The sequence below is a fragment of the Haliotis rufescens genome, unplaced genomic scaffold (assembly GCF_023055435.1).
Source record: "Haliotis rufescens isolate VD_foot unplaced genomic scaffold, xgHalRufe1.0.p SCAF_4, whole genome shotgun sequence".
Taxonomy (NCBI): domain Eukaryota; kingdom Metazoa; phylum Mollusca; class Gastropoda; order Lepetellida; family Haliotidae; genus Haliotis; species Haliotis rufescens.
Window position 1 is genome coordinate 56628946 of NW_025964112.1, and position 12046 is coordinate 56640991.

Genomic DNA, 12046 nt, shown 5'->3' on the forward strand with positions numbered 1-12046 from the left:
TGTGTGTGTCTCGCATCGTAGACAAGTGTTCACTGTGTCTCTGTGTGACTCACATCATAGACAAGTGTTCACTGTGTCTGTGTGTGTCTCGCATCGTAGACAAGTGTTCACTGTGTCTGTGTGTGTCTCGCATCGTAGACAAGTGTTCACTGTGTCTCTGTGTGACTCACATCATAGACAAGTGTTCACTGTGTCTGTGTGTGTCTCGCATCGTAGACAACTGTTCACTGTGTCTCTGTGTGACTTGCATCGTAGACAAGTGTTCACTGTGTCTCTGTGTGACTCACATCATAGACAAGTGTTCACTGTGTCTGTGTGTGTCTCGCATCGTAGACAACTGTTCACTGTGTCTCTGTGTGACTCACATCATAGACAAGTGTTCACTGTGTCTGTGTGTGTCTCGCATCGTAGACAAGTGTTCACTGTGTCTGTGTGTGTCTCGCATCGTAGACAAGTGTTCACTGTGTCTCTGTGTGACTCACATCATAGACAAGTGTTCACTGTGTCTGTGTGTGTCTCGCATCGTAGACAACTGTTCACTGTGTCTGTGTGTGTCTCGCATCGTAGACAACTGTTCACTGTGTCTCTGTGTGACTTGCATCTTAGACAAGTGTTCACTGTGTCTCTGTGTGTCCCGCAGGAAAACAAGCTGTCTCGTGGCTGTGTTTGTGTTTATAAGGCCAGTTGGTCAGGACAGCCAACACTGTTGTGCAATAGGGGGAATATCTTGATGGATTGACAAATGAAAAATTTGTTTTCAAGGTCACATATCTGATGTGGATGGTTTTTATTTGATAATAACTTTCCACAGAAGTTGATGTATCAGTTTTCTACAGACACATGTCATTTGTGTGATGCGGTTATCTTTATGATGTCATCATGTGATGCAGTATCACAAGGAATGCATATGAACATCAGTTATGATGCTTATTTTCATGGCGACAAACCACAATTGAATAGAAGATAATTTCTACATCTGAAATTCTCATGGAATTATTTTCCATTTTGAGTTAGCTTCTCAAAATAATTTATTTTTGTCATTTATTTTGTAGCATTGTATGATTTTGAAAGCATTTCAGGAATCAGATTCCAGTCAGCACCAAAATCTACGAACTAAGTTGTCTTAGAGGATTTTCATTAAATGTTTTTTGTAAGATTGGCGCTAAGATACGACACGATTAAGTCAACCTGGACTTGGGCTCGTAGCTTATTCTTTGACAGTGGAGACGGCGATTCGTGGAATCTGGCCTAAGATGTTTTTGGATTGAGGAAGACAAGCATTTGGGAAGAAGATGCGGCCGGTGGACCTGATTGAGCTGATAATATCACAGCAATGGCTGGTAGTCATCACAGCATGATCTTCACATCCACCACACTACAATCGAAGACCACAGTGTTATAACACTGTTACAGATGTGAATAGATGTGTATTAGGGCTGGGACAAGTCCATATTTACTCCCCGGGTACTTAACTGCCTATTACCTGACCCCGACTGGAGACCTACTGTAGATCGCAAGGGCAGAGTACAAATTGTCAGATTGGGAACTGTTTTACCGAAGCCCTGACAAAAACTATTAAGATACATGTATAAAATGATCTGATCATGCATACACGGAAGTTGACTAAAGCTTTATCTTTACTCAAACATATAAAAGTCAGAAGAAATGTGTGCATAGTCAGAAGAAATGCAAATATTAGTGTGACCATGGAATTTTATTGTTATTGTCATAAACAATATATCGCATGACTACCCATGTGACCCGAGTGCCCGGGTTGACATCCCAGCCTTAATTCCTAACTAGATAATCATAATGAAATCTGGGCCCCGTTCCTCAAAGCGATCTTAGTGCTAAGGTGATCGTAAGTCCCATACTTTAGCACGATCATAGTAGCGCTAAGATGGCTTTGAGGAACGGGGCCCTGGCCATTATGTCAGAATCCTGATTATGCAGATTTGAGGGGCATTTGATCAGCACAAGAATGCCATATTTGGTCTTGGTTTATATAGAGTCTGTAATATGGCATTAGCATCCATGCTATAAGTATTATACATGTAGCTATGGTCAGTTGGGACAGTTGACTGTTGATGGTGACCTTTGAGTGACCGTTGTGAGGTGTTTTATATACAATAGATTGGCTTTGAGAGTGTATTTTCAGCAAGAATGGAATGTTGCGATGACCACGTGAGATAGATAGCTCGAAGATTTGATATATATTTTACACAAACATTTTCATATGCACATTATATACATCTGTACAGAGCGTGAGGAGAGTAGCCAGAGGTAGAATGATATGTATTTTGATGAGATGTTTTTAGAGAGGAGATTAATGGATTGGATGCTTTAATGTCCTGAAATGAGAAGAACGATACCTTTGGACTGGGCTCTCTAACTGCTGTCATAATACTGCCATTAGCAGTGATTATTCAACATACATTTTTGATCAAGTTGGAATTTGTAAGAGGCCTATTAAGGTTGTGTTGTTAGAGGCACTTTTCCTGATGTAGTCAGAATCCGCAAGAGGCCTATTATGGGTTGTCAATGTTTGAGGAACATTTCTGATGTTGGCTTCAGGCAAGAGGCCTAGTATGGGTTGTCTTGTTGGAGGCACATTTTCTGATACAGTTGGCATCAGGCAAGAGGCCTATCATGGGTTGTCATTGTGTGAGAGATGACACTTTCCAGATATCTCCACTGTGTAGGATGTATATTTTGTAAGCAAATATGCAAGTTGAGTGACTTTTTTTGTTTGAATTTGTTGCATGTTTTTAGGTGTATGGGCTGGATACCCACAGTTTAAGTAATTGTTAGTTAGGCCAGAAAATTTTAAAATTTGGTTTATGAATCTGCATTCTCAAACACAATTGGTAATTTGAAAAAAATGAAAAGCAGTATTTATTCAGACGACCAGAAATAAGTAAAATATTAAAAAAGCAAAGTCATTTACTGTTTCTATCAATATAAATAAAGTATTTAAAATACCATAATTAAATCCTGTTGAAAAATAACCTTAAAAACTTTTAAAAAAACAACGAATTATGACAAGGGGAAATAAAATATGAATAATTAAAATTGGGATTTTTTCCCACTGACCTGAATTTTGAGGGCAAACATCTGTAGGTCCCCAAAAGAGTTTGTCCTTATGCAGCTCCTTACAGTGCATAATCTCAAATAATGTTATAGTAATCATATTTGTTTCAGCTTTGACAAATATCTGCTCATGTTTCATAATGGCTATGATGTTTACAAGAAACTTGTCAGCAGTTCAACCATAATTTCAAATATTGCCTATTTCATCATTACTTACAATTTACTTATGCTAATCCTAACAGGCGGATAAGTGATTAATGGCATTGATTTTTTTTGTGACATGTCATGATTTTTTTATGAAAGTATTTAATGCATTTCTCAAGGGTGTTCATCAGTTTGCGTTGTGTCAAGCCTCAAAAAGAGGTAAAATATCAACTACATTTTTACATGTAAACTTGTGCCAAAGTGATAGTGCCAAGATTCCATCTGTGCAATATTGTCTGTTGTCATGAAAATATTTTGTGTTTTGCTTTAGACTTCTGCTTCATTGATTCTTGAACCATCTTTCAAAGTAAATTTACAAAATGGATAGTATATTCATTGTAAAATGAGACTCACCAACCTGATATTCAAGTTTATATCCCATGTTTGATGCATTTACAGAACTCAAGATTTTCCACAAATGTCTTGACACTCATCTTAGAACATGTTTGATAATTCCACATGCTACAGGCTTTGTTTGATCAGCCATTGTTTCCCTGGGCAGCCTCACACTGGCAGAATAGCTCCACATATTTCTGTTTTTCTGTTTAATTTAACAACAGGAATAGCTTGATGCCTGGGTAGTGTATAAGATTTCCTGCTTGCTTCTGTTTTCCACAAACCATATCCTTAAGATTATTATATAATCAGTCTTGGCATGTGTGTATCATGAGATTCTTATCTGACTTGAACATTTAGTGTATACAGGTTCCCATCACTGCCATATTATGAAGAGTGTTGCCAGTTAAAAATGTATTCATTCAATCTTTATTCAAGGTCACAGGCCGGTAGTACAAAATTGTCATGAAACACGCAGTAGTTTTGAAATACTTATCAATGTTTATTGCGAACATTATGAGTGATGTTATACAAATTCTGTGCTTTTCCGAAAGATTTCAATGTTTTAAGTTCATTAGACGACAAAAGTAGTGGCTATGTTTCTGTTTTTTTAACAATGTTTTCAAGGATACCTGTAATGCTCTTCAGTAGAGCTTTTCTGTTTTGTTTCTGATACGACTGTACAATTGTATTTCCTATTTGTACTTCTATTTTACAACATTAATTGTTAATTATTTAATTTTAAGAATTAGTTTTAAACAAAATTTGGACATGTATATCAATATCTGTTGTAGCAGAAAAGTTATAATGCAGTTAATCAGTTCTTCGAATATATTGTTACTATGAAACTGTGATTTGCACAGTCATCAGCACACGACCTTCACCCCAAGTACACGACCTTCACCTCCAGCATACAACCTTCACCCTCAGTACATAATCTTCACCCCTAGTACACAACCTTCACCCCCAGTACACGACCTTCACCTCCAGCACACAACCTTCACCCTCAGTACATAATCTTCATCCCAGCACACGACCTTCACCCCAGTACACAACCTTCACCCTCAGTACATGACCTTCACCCCTAGTACACAACCTTCACCTCCAGTACACGAACTTCACCCTCAGTACATAATCTTCATCCCAGTACACAACCTTCACCCCAGCACACGACTTTCACCCCAGTACACAACCTTCACCTCCAGTACACGACCTTCACCCCTAGTACACAACCTTCACCTCCAGTACACAACCTTCACCCCAGCACACAACCTTCACCCCAGTACACAACCTTCACCTCCAGTACATGACCTTCACCCCTAGTACACAACCTTCACCTCCAGTACACAACCTTCACCTCCAGTACATGACCTTCACCTCCAGTACACAACCTTCACCTCCAGTACACGACCTTCACCCCCATCACACAACCTTCACCCCCAACACAACAACAAAGACTTGTTTCAGTGTCACATGCTACTGTCACATATCCAACAAGTGTACTCCTGCATCATCACAAACCAATAATCATAACAATGTAATATTTACCCCACCCAGGCCCAGCTGTCACAAGATATCTTGGCACTAACAAAATCAAACATCCAAGATGAGGCATTACTGTTTTGATCACTTTTTGAGACAACCCTTAGCGATTGCTGTGTAGATTAGGGTACTTGCTGTCACTTATACGTATATTATATACTACACTAAGGAAGTTAAGAACACCTACTTCTTTCATATTTGTGTCAGAGTAACTAAGTAAGGCTAAGAAAAATAATGGTCTTGGTTTTCAGGCAAAGCCCGCATCAACATAATGTCTACCGCACGGTTGTTTTTTGTTCCCCCACCCCCACCTAACTGTTTATTGGTTACATACTAGTTTGAACCCCCCCCCCCCAAAAAAAAGAAAACAACACCCACCCGCGCTGTATTTTCAAAAGCCATTGCCTGAGAACCAATTCTTTTATTTTTTTAAGCCTAATATGAAAGAATCTGTGTTCTTTGACTTCTTCTAGGAAGTGTGTTAGTAACACTTTTCACCATTGATACATGAGATTGTTCGCTTAGCATTTTCATACTTTATGTTTTACGGATTGTGTGTATCATGCTTTTCATTAGTAAGATTTTTTAAAGTGCCTTAACGCTTCTTGTGTCACTCTGCATGGTGGACTATGTGCCGATGCACATATATGATACCATTTACCCTGTAAGGAGAAGGGTTGTTTATCCCTGCTCTGCTGTGTATTTCAGTTGTTCTTGGGAGCCTTGTGCAGTCATCAAGCACTGCCTTAAGACTTCAAGAACTATTCTATCATGTGACATGGAACATTACAATTGAATTTTCTCTTTGCACTTGAAAGCTAGAAGTAAAAACTCTGACAAAAATGGCACTGTGAACTATTCTCCAAAACAAGTTACCCTCATATTACATGGTTCAAGATTAAGTCCTATCTCAGCGAGTCGTGAAGCCAGCATTGTGTGACTATTGCACATGTATGTGTAGTGATATTTTACAAATTGTCAATACTACACAAGTTTGCAAACATCGCCCATAAATACATACAGAGTGCCTAGGGCTTCAGTCTCTTTGAGTCTCCTTGGACAAGGAACTTGGTCAAAATATGCTTGTACATGTATACACACCATGGAGCTGAGAATGAAAATGGAGTGCACACTCAGAGTTAGAAACTAACAGTTTTTGTCAGCTAGTCCTTACAATGATAACATATAGCAAAACCCTTGAAAAGGGCAAATTTCTACTGGTTCTTATGATACCTTTACCATTGGGCAGTTTGGCAAGGACTATAGGACTGGTGCCAATTTCTAACGCTGTGTCACACTGATCCATTGACCAGGGTAATAATAAAACCCCGCCATGAACCTTCATTACAACAAAACTGCAGCCACATTTATTCAAGGATGATGGCGGCACATAGTATATACAGTTAAGTACTGTCGTTCAATGTTACCCAGATCCACATTTCAATGCAAATATATGTTTTTACAATTGCACTACGCCTTGGACAAACTGTTATTATTGGGCACAACAAACTATATTAACATGTTACATGTTGGTTCATAACTTGCCTGCAGAATTACCTATGGCTAATCAGATATGGAATCATCCTGGCCTTTGGTAAAGTTTAGTTGTTCACTGGTCATTTAGCATTTGGTGACTCACTGCCAAGATGATCCTACAGTTACATGTGATGTAACTAGTATTATGAGATGGTGGAAAAATGGTCAGAACACAATAAATACTGTAGTCCTCTATGGTCAGAACATAAGCATTGCTGAATATCAAATACTGAAGTCCTCTATGGTCAGAACATAAGCATTGCTGAATATCAAATACTGAAGTCCTCTATGGTCAGAACATAAGCATTGCTGAATTTCAAATACAGTAGTCCTCTATGGTCAGAATATCAGCATTGCTGAATATCTTTCAGAAGCAGTTTACATTTTTTACACCTTCATCAGCAAGTACTGGATCTGAGGACTTAAACTTACTAGTAGAGAATAACCAAGCTACAAGCAAAGATATTATCTATCAAGGTTGAATGAATGCTTGAATCCTAAGCATTTGGCAAGGGACTAAAGCACTCATGAGATATAGATGATATGTTGGGATGAGTTTCAAGTACCAGTTAAGGAAGCAAGCTCCGACATTCAAGCCCACTCTCTATGAAGGTTCATTCTCCAATGAACTCACACAAAGTGAAAGTCAATTCTTGTAATTTTTATATCACTATTTTTTACCTCAAAGAATGTAGATCTATATAGACAATTATATTTAGTATGTGTGACTTCATGTTTACACTGACGGACATACAACAGCGATCTGTATTGCGGAATGAAGTAGCTCCTGAAAAGGAGAGGTGACGTGAGCGAATGTATGCTCACACGGTTCTACAGTGACGTTTGTAGTTTGTTGCCAACAAATATATTCAAATAATATCATCAATAGATGAAAAAGGTCTGTTAAGAACTACCCCAGTGAGTCAGTCTCAATGACCGTGCATCGTAATACATTTTCATCAAGTACAAGACGTCAAAATGGCTGATACGATAAACGTGACGGGAGGGATTTTTGAAGTTGTAAATGGACATGTGGCTATTACAAGTGTTAGTCATCAATGATCAATTGGCCGATCATTAAAAGGCTATTGTAAAGACATATCAAATGGATACTTAGGTAGATTCATAGATTTCTGTAGACTCTCTGTCAGTGTCAGTCTAGACACAAATCGAGTCGATACTTTGATAGTCTGGATGTGCATTTGTTGTGTATCGTAGCGAGGGTATTTGTAAACGACCATGCAGTCAAACTCTGACTTTTCTCAATGTATGCTGTGTTCAAGATTAAAGGGTCTAAATCGTCAGGAAAAATGCTTCTGTGTGTATTCATGCTTAGAAATTCCCAGGAATGTGGAAGTAGTCCGTCAATGTTTATGTCATTTCAAGAATACAGTCTCGTGAAAAACGTCTGAACGTCAAATTGTGTCGTTCATACACTTATGAAAGTCAGATTTGCAGTCATGTGACCCACCTCTCATCCGATGAAGTTGAAAAGTTATTCATGTATGAACTACTGTCCTTTTAAGAAAGACATTGAAGGGATGTGAACTATCAACCGTGGACAGAATCTTCTCTGATGTCAACCTTTTGTTCTTATAACATGAGAGTGTCAGTTTCTGTTGTCATGGCGATAGATGATATCAAATCCTATTTAATGCAGGAAAATGATGTCATAGCTTCAACTGACCAATCAGCATTGAGAATCACTAACCTGTACATCTTCGAAATTTAGCACTCAAAAACCTTTCAAGACTAATTGGTAATACTCACAGTTTCTGTTCTAGCTCTGTTTTATGCGAAGGATTTCCCTCCAATTCTTCTACAACTTGATGTTTCATATGTAATGGGGGGCACGGGTGGCCCAGTCGTCTAAGGCGCTGCGATTCGCTGTGCAGAGTTGCGTCCCTTGGGCACGCCAGAAACCTATGATTGTGGGTTCGAATCCCGGTTCGCCCTGATTATGTTTCTAGGTTTGTCAGCACCATACCCGTGCTCGTGGGTTTCACCGAAGTGGTAAACGTCTGAGACCTGCATCACTTTGGGCTTTCCTCCCACATTAAGCTGACACGCCATGATATGACTGGAATACTGTTAAAAGCGGTGTTATACCCAACTCACTCACTCACTCATATATAATGAGATTGGAAGACATACTGGTCTTTTTCTATTGATGATAGTGACTTGAAAAAATCATGTTCTTCTGCAGTTGTCTCAGTGTTAATGGCAAGTGTTTGATAGTACATTGTGTGCCTTAGTTACATTAATGGAGTATCAATTTTGTAATTGTAAAATGTAGCAGCATCGGCAAGAGCAGTGGCTTAATGATGTGAATGCTTTTATAATGAAGGCTGTTTGGTCAGTGCGTGGATATTGTTTGTCTTCATTTGAAGGATTCCCTAATGCATAATGTGACTTATTCGTGCCATGTCTGTGAGGATATTTTTCTCCCAACATCTGAAGGAGGATGGTATTGTTTTTTAATGTATTGTGTTATTTATTTAGGAAATAATTTGATAATTGTTCTTTTCTTTATGAAGCTAAGGTCACAGTAAAATTCTTGGTCAAATTGCCAGGAGGTAGGAAACATAATATTATCAGGAATGATTTGTATCTTTAACAAATCTCTTGAAATAACAATTTTAATAAAATACTCATAAACTATGGTATTTTAATCGCTGACAATATTGCTGAAATATCACTAAATTTTAACTATTTTAAGATATTTTTTATCAAACATTGATTTTTATTTTATACTTACTTTTGCCAAATTTGGTTTTGGCATTAAACAGATTGCACTGTCCATGGGCATTAATAGATTTAAGAGTTTTTTGGTTAGCAAGAAATCCCAGTGGAGCAGTAAGTCCGAGGAACATATGATAATTCTTATGTGGCTTCATGGACAGTTACTGCAGCTGGACTTGGCCTCGGGCGTGGATGTTGTATTTTAAACAGTGAAATGTTGGTTATAGCTCGGGTAAATATTGCCCATGCCGCATTGTTGTGTATTGTTATTGTTATTGTGATTGTTTTATCCTTTCTTGTTATTGTGCATATTCATCATATCCAGTTTAGCGCATCTTGCCCTCTGGTGTCGTGGTTTGTGGATCATCCTCGCTATTCTAGGGCAGTGTGGAATTCTAGTGCTACAGTGCTTACGTACCCTGACATTGTCAGTTCACAATGATGTGGCTCAGTGGTTTAAGATGCTGTTTGAAATTGACGAAGTTACTTAAATACGCCTCCGTAGTCAAGTTTTACATGTTAGTTAGAATGAGTCTTTTTAAAACATAATGCATAGTGACCCTTTCATTATGTATTTGGACATTAAGATTAGATCCTTTTAGAAAATTTCTTCTTATTAATAGTCAGAAACCCATAGTGAGTGAGTGAGTTCGCAATTCGCAGTGCAGAGTTGGACACACCAGAAACCTATGAGTGTGGGTTCGAATCCCGGTTCGCCCCGATTATGTTTCTAGGTTTGTCAGCAGCACACCCGTGCTCGTGGGTTTCACCGAAATGGTAAACGTCTGAGACCTGCATCACTTCGAGCTTTCCTCCCACATTAAGCTGACACGCCGTGATATAACTGGAATACTGTTAAACCGAACTCACTCACTCACTCGCCTACATTTTAGAGGCCCTGGTGTTCTTATTGTACACTGGGTATAAAGGAGTGTGTAGATTGAAGGAATGGGGAAGAGAATAAATAGACAGATGTTTTATGTACCCTGTGTACATACTTGAGTTTACAATACATACAACATAGTATATTTTTACTAAAGCCATTCCTAATGTAATTTTGAGAGACTTATAAATAAAATTATATACATCTATGAGCATATTAAATATATGTATTAATAATATAACAGGTTTCTAGAGCGTCTTAGTTATAAAAACATGTTTGGGTTGAAAACGTTTGTGGATTGTAACTGGACATTAAAACAAAACAACTTGTTCTGAAAGTGATAAACTAGGTTTATGGAAGATGCTTGTTGAAAAGGTTATAATGTAAAGAGTCATATATTGGACAACACATTAGAACCTGGACTTTGTGTCCGACACTGTTACTGCACATTGGGCACATGCTCTGATCAACAGCCAGATTCTCACACCACCCGGTTCTAGTGAGTGAGTGAGTGAGTTTGGTTTTACGCTGCTTTTAGCAATATTCCAGCAATATCACAGCGGGGGACACCAGAAATGGGCTTCACACATTGTACCCATGTCGGGAATCGAACCCGGGTCTTCGGCATGACGAGCAAACGAACCACTAGGCTACCCGACCGCCCCTCACTCGGTTCTAAATGAATGGGGGCTGGTAGGGTAGCCTAGTGGTTAAAGTGTTCACTCTTCATGATGAGGACCCAGGTTTGATTCCCCACATGGGTACAATGTCTGAATCCCATTTCTGGTGTCCTCTGCCATGATATTGCTGGAATATTGCTGAAAGCGGCGTAAAACCGTACTAACTCACTCTATACAAATGGGGGAAACGCCACATCTGAATTTTGCTAGGGTGCTTCTAAATTTACCAGGTATTAGCATTGATGTGCTTAAACAAACGATGATTTGTTAGTTATTAGACATGTCAGTGGCCTCTTCGTTCTATAGCATGTAAATAACATGTATTTTTAGGTTTTTATATCATGATGCATTTTGAGTCCATTCGTGCCAAATTTATGTACAGTTTTTTCATGTTTTGTGTCCTTGTGCCGTATTTGTTGTGAGGAGTGTATCTCATTGTATATGTCTGTCTCTAGTGATTTTGTATTTCTTGTTGAATACCACTAGGTATTACCATTTTGTAGTTATGTACTGAGGTATTGTAGAATTAGCAGGTACCTTAGTCTATCAATGTAATTGATTAGTATCTGTTGCAGAATGAAAGTAGCATCACTTAACAGTGATGATATCAGATAATGTCCCTTGTTGAATACAGGATCTGCTGAACAGATTCGCCATGATCATGATCCTTGGTTTTGCCATCAGTGAATTGTGTTATTCAATGTACGCATGTGATATGTAGGTTTTTGAAATTAAAATGAATTCTCAAGTTGACATTTGGAAAAATCGAAATCCTGATGTCAGTATGGTATTTGATTCTTTACTGGTAGATAACAAACAAATGTAGACATTGTGGTATATATTGTATATTCAGCAAGTTCTGTTTCATATAGAGTACAGGGGTGGTGGGGTAGCCTAGAGGTTAAAGTGTTTGCTCGTCACGCCGAAGACCCTGGTTTGATTCCCAATATAGGTACAATGTGTGAAGCCTATTTCTGGTGTCCCCTGCCGTGATATTGCTTGAATATTGCTAAGAGCAGTGTAAAACCAAACT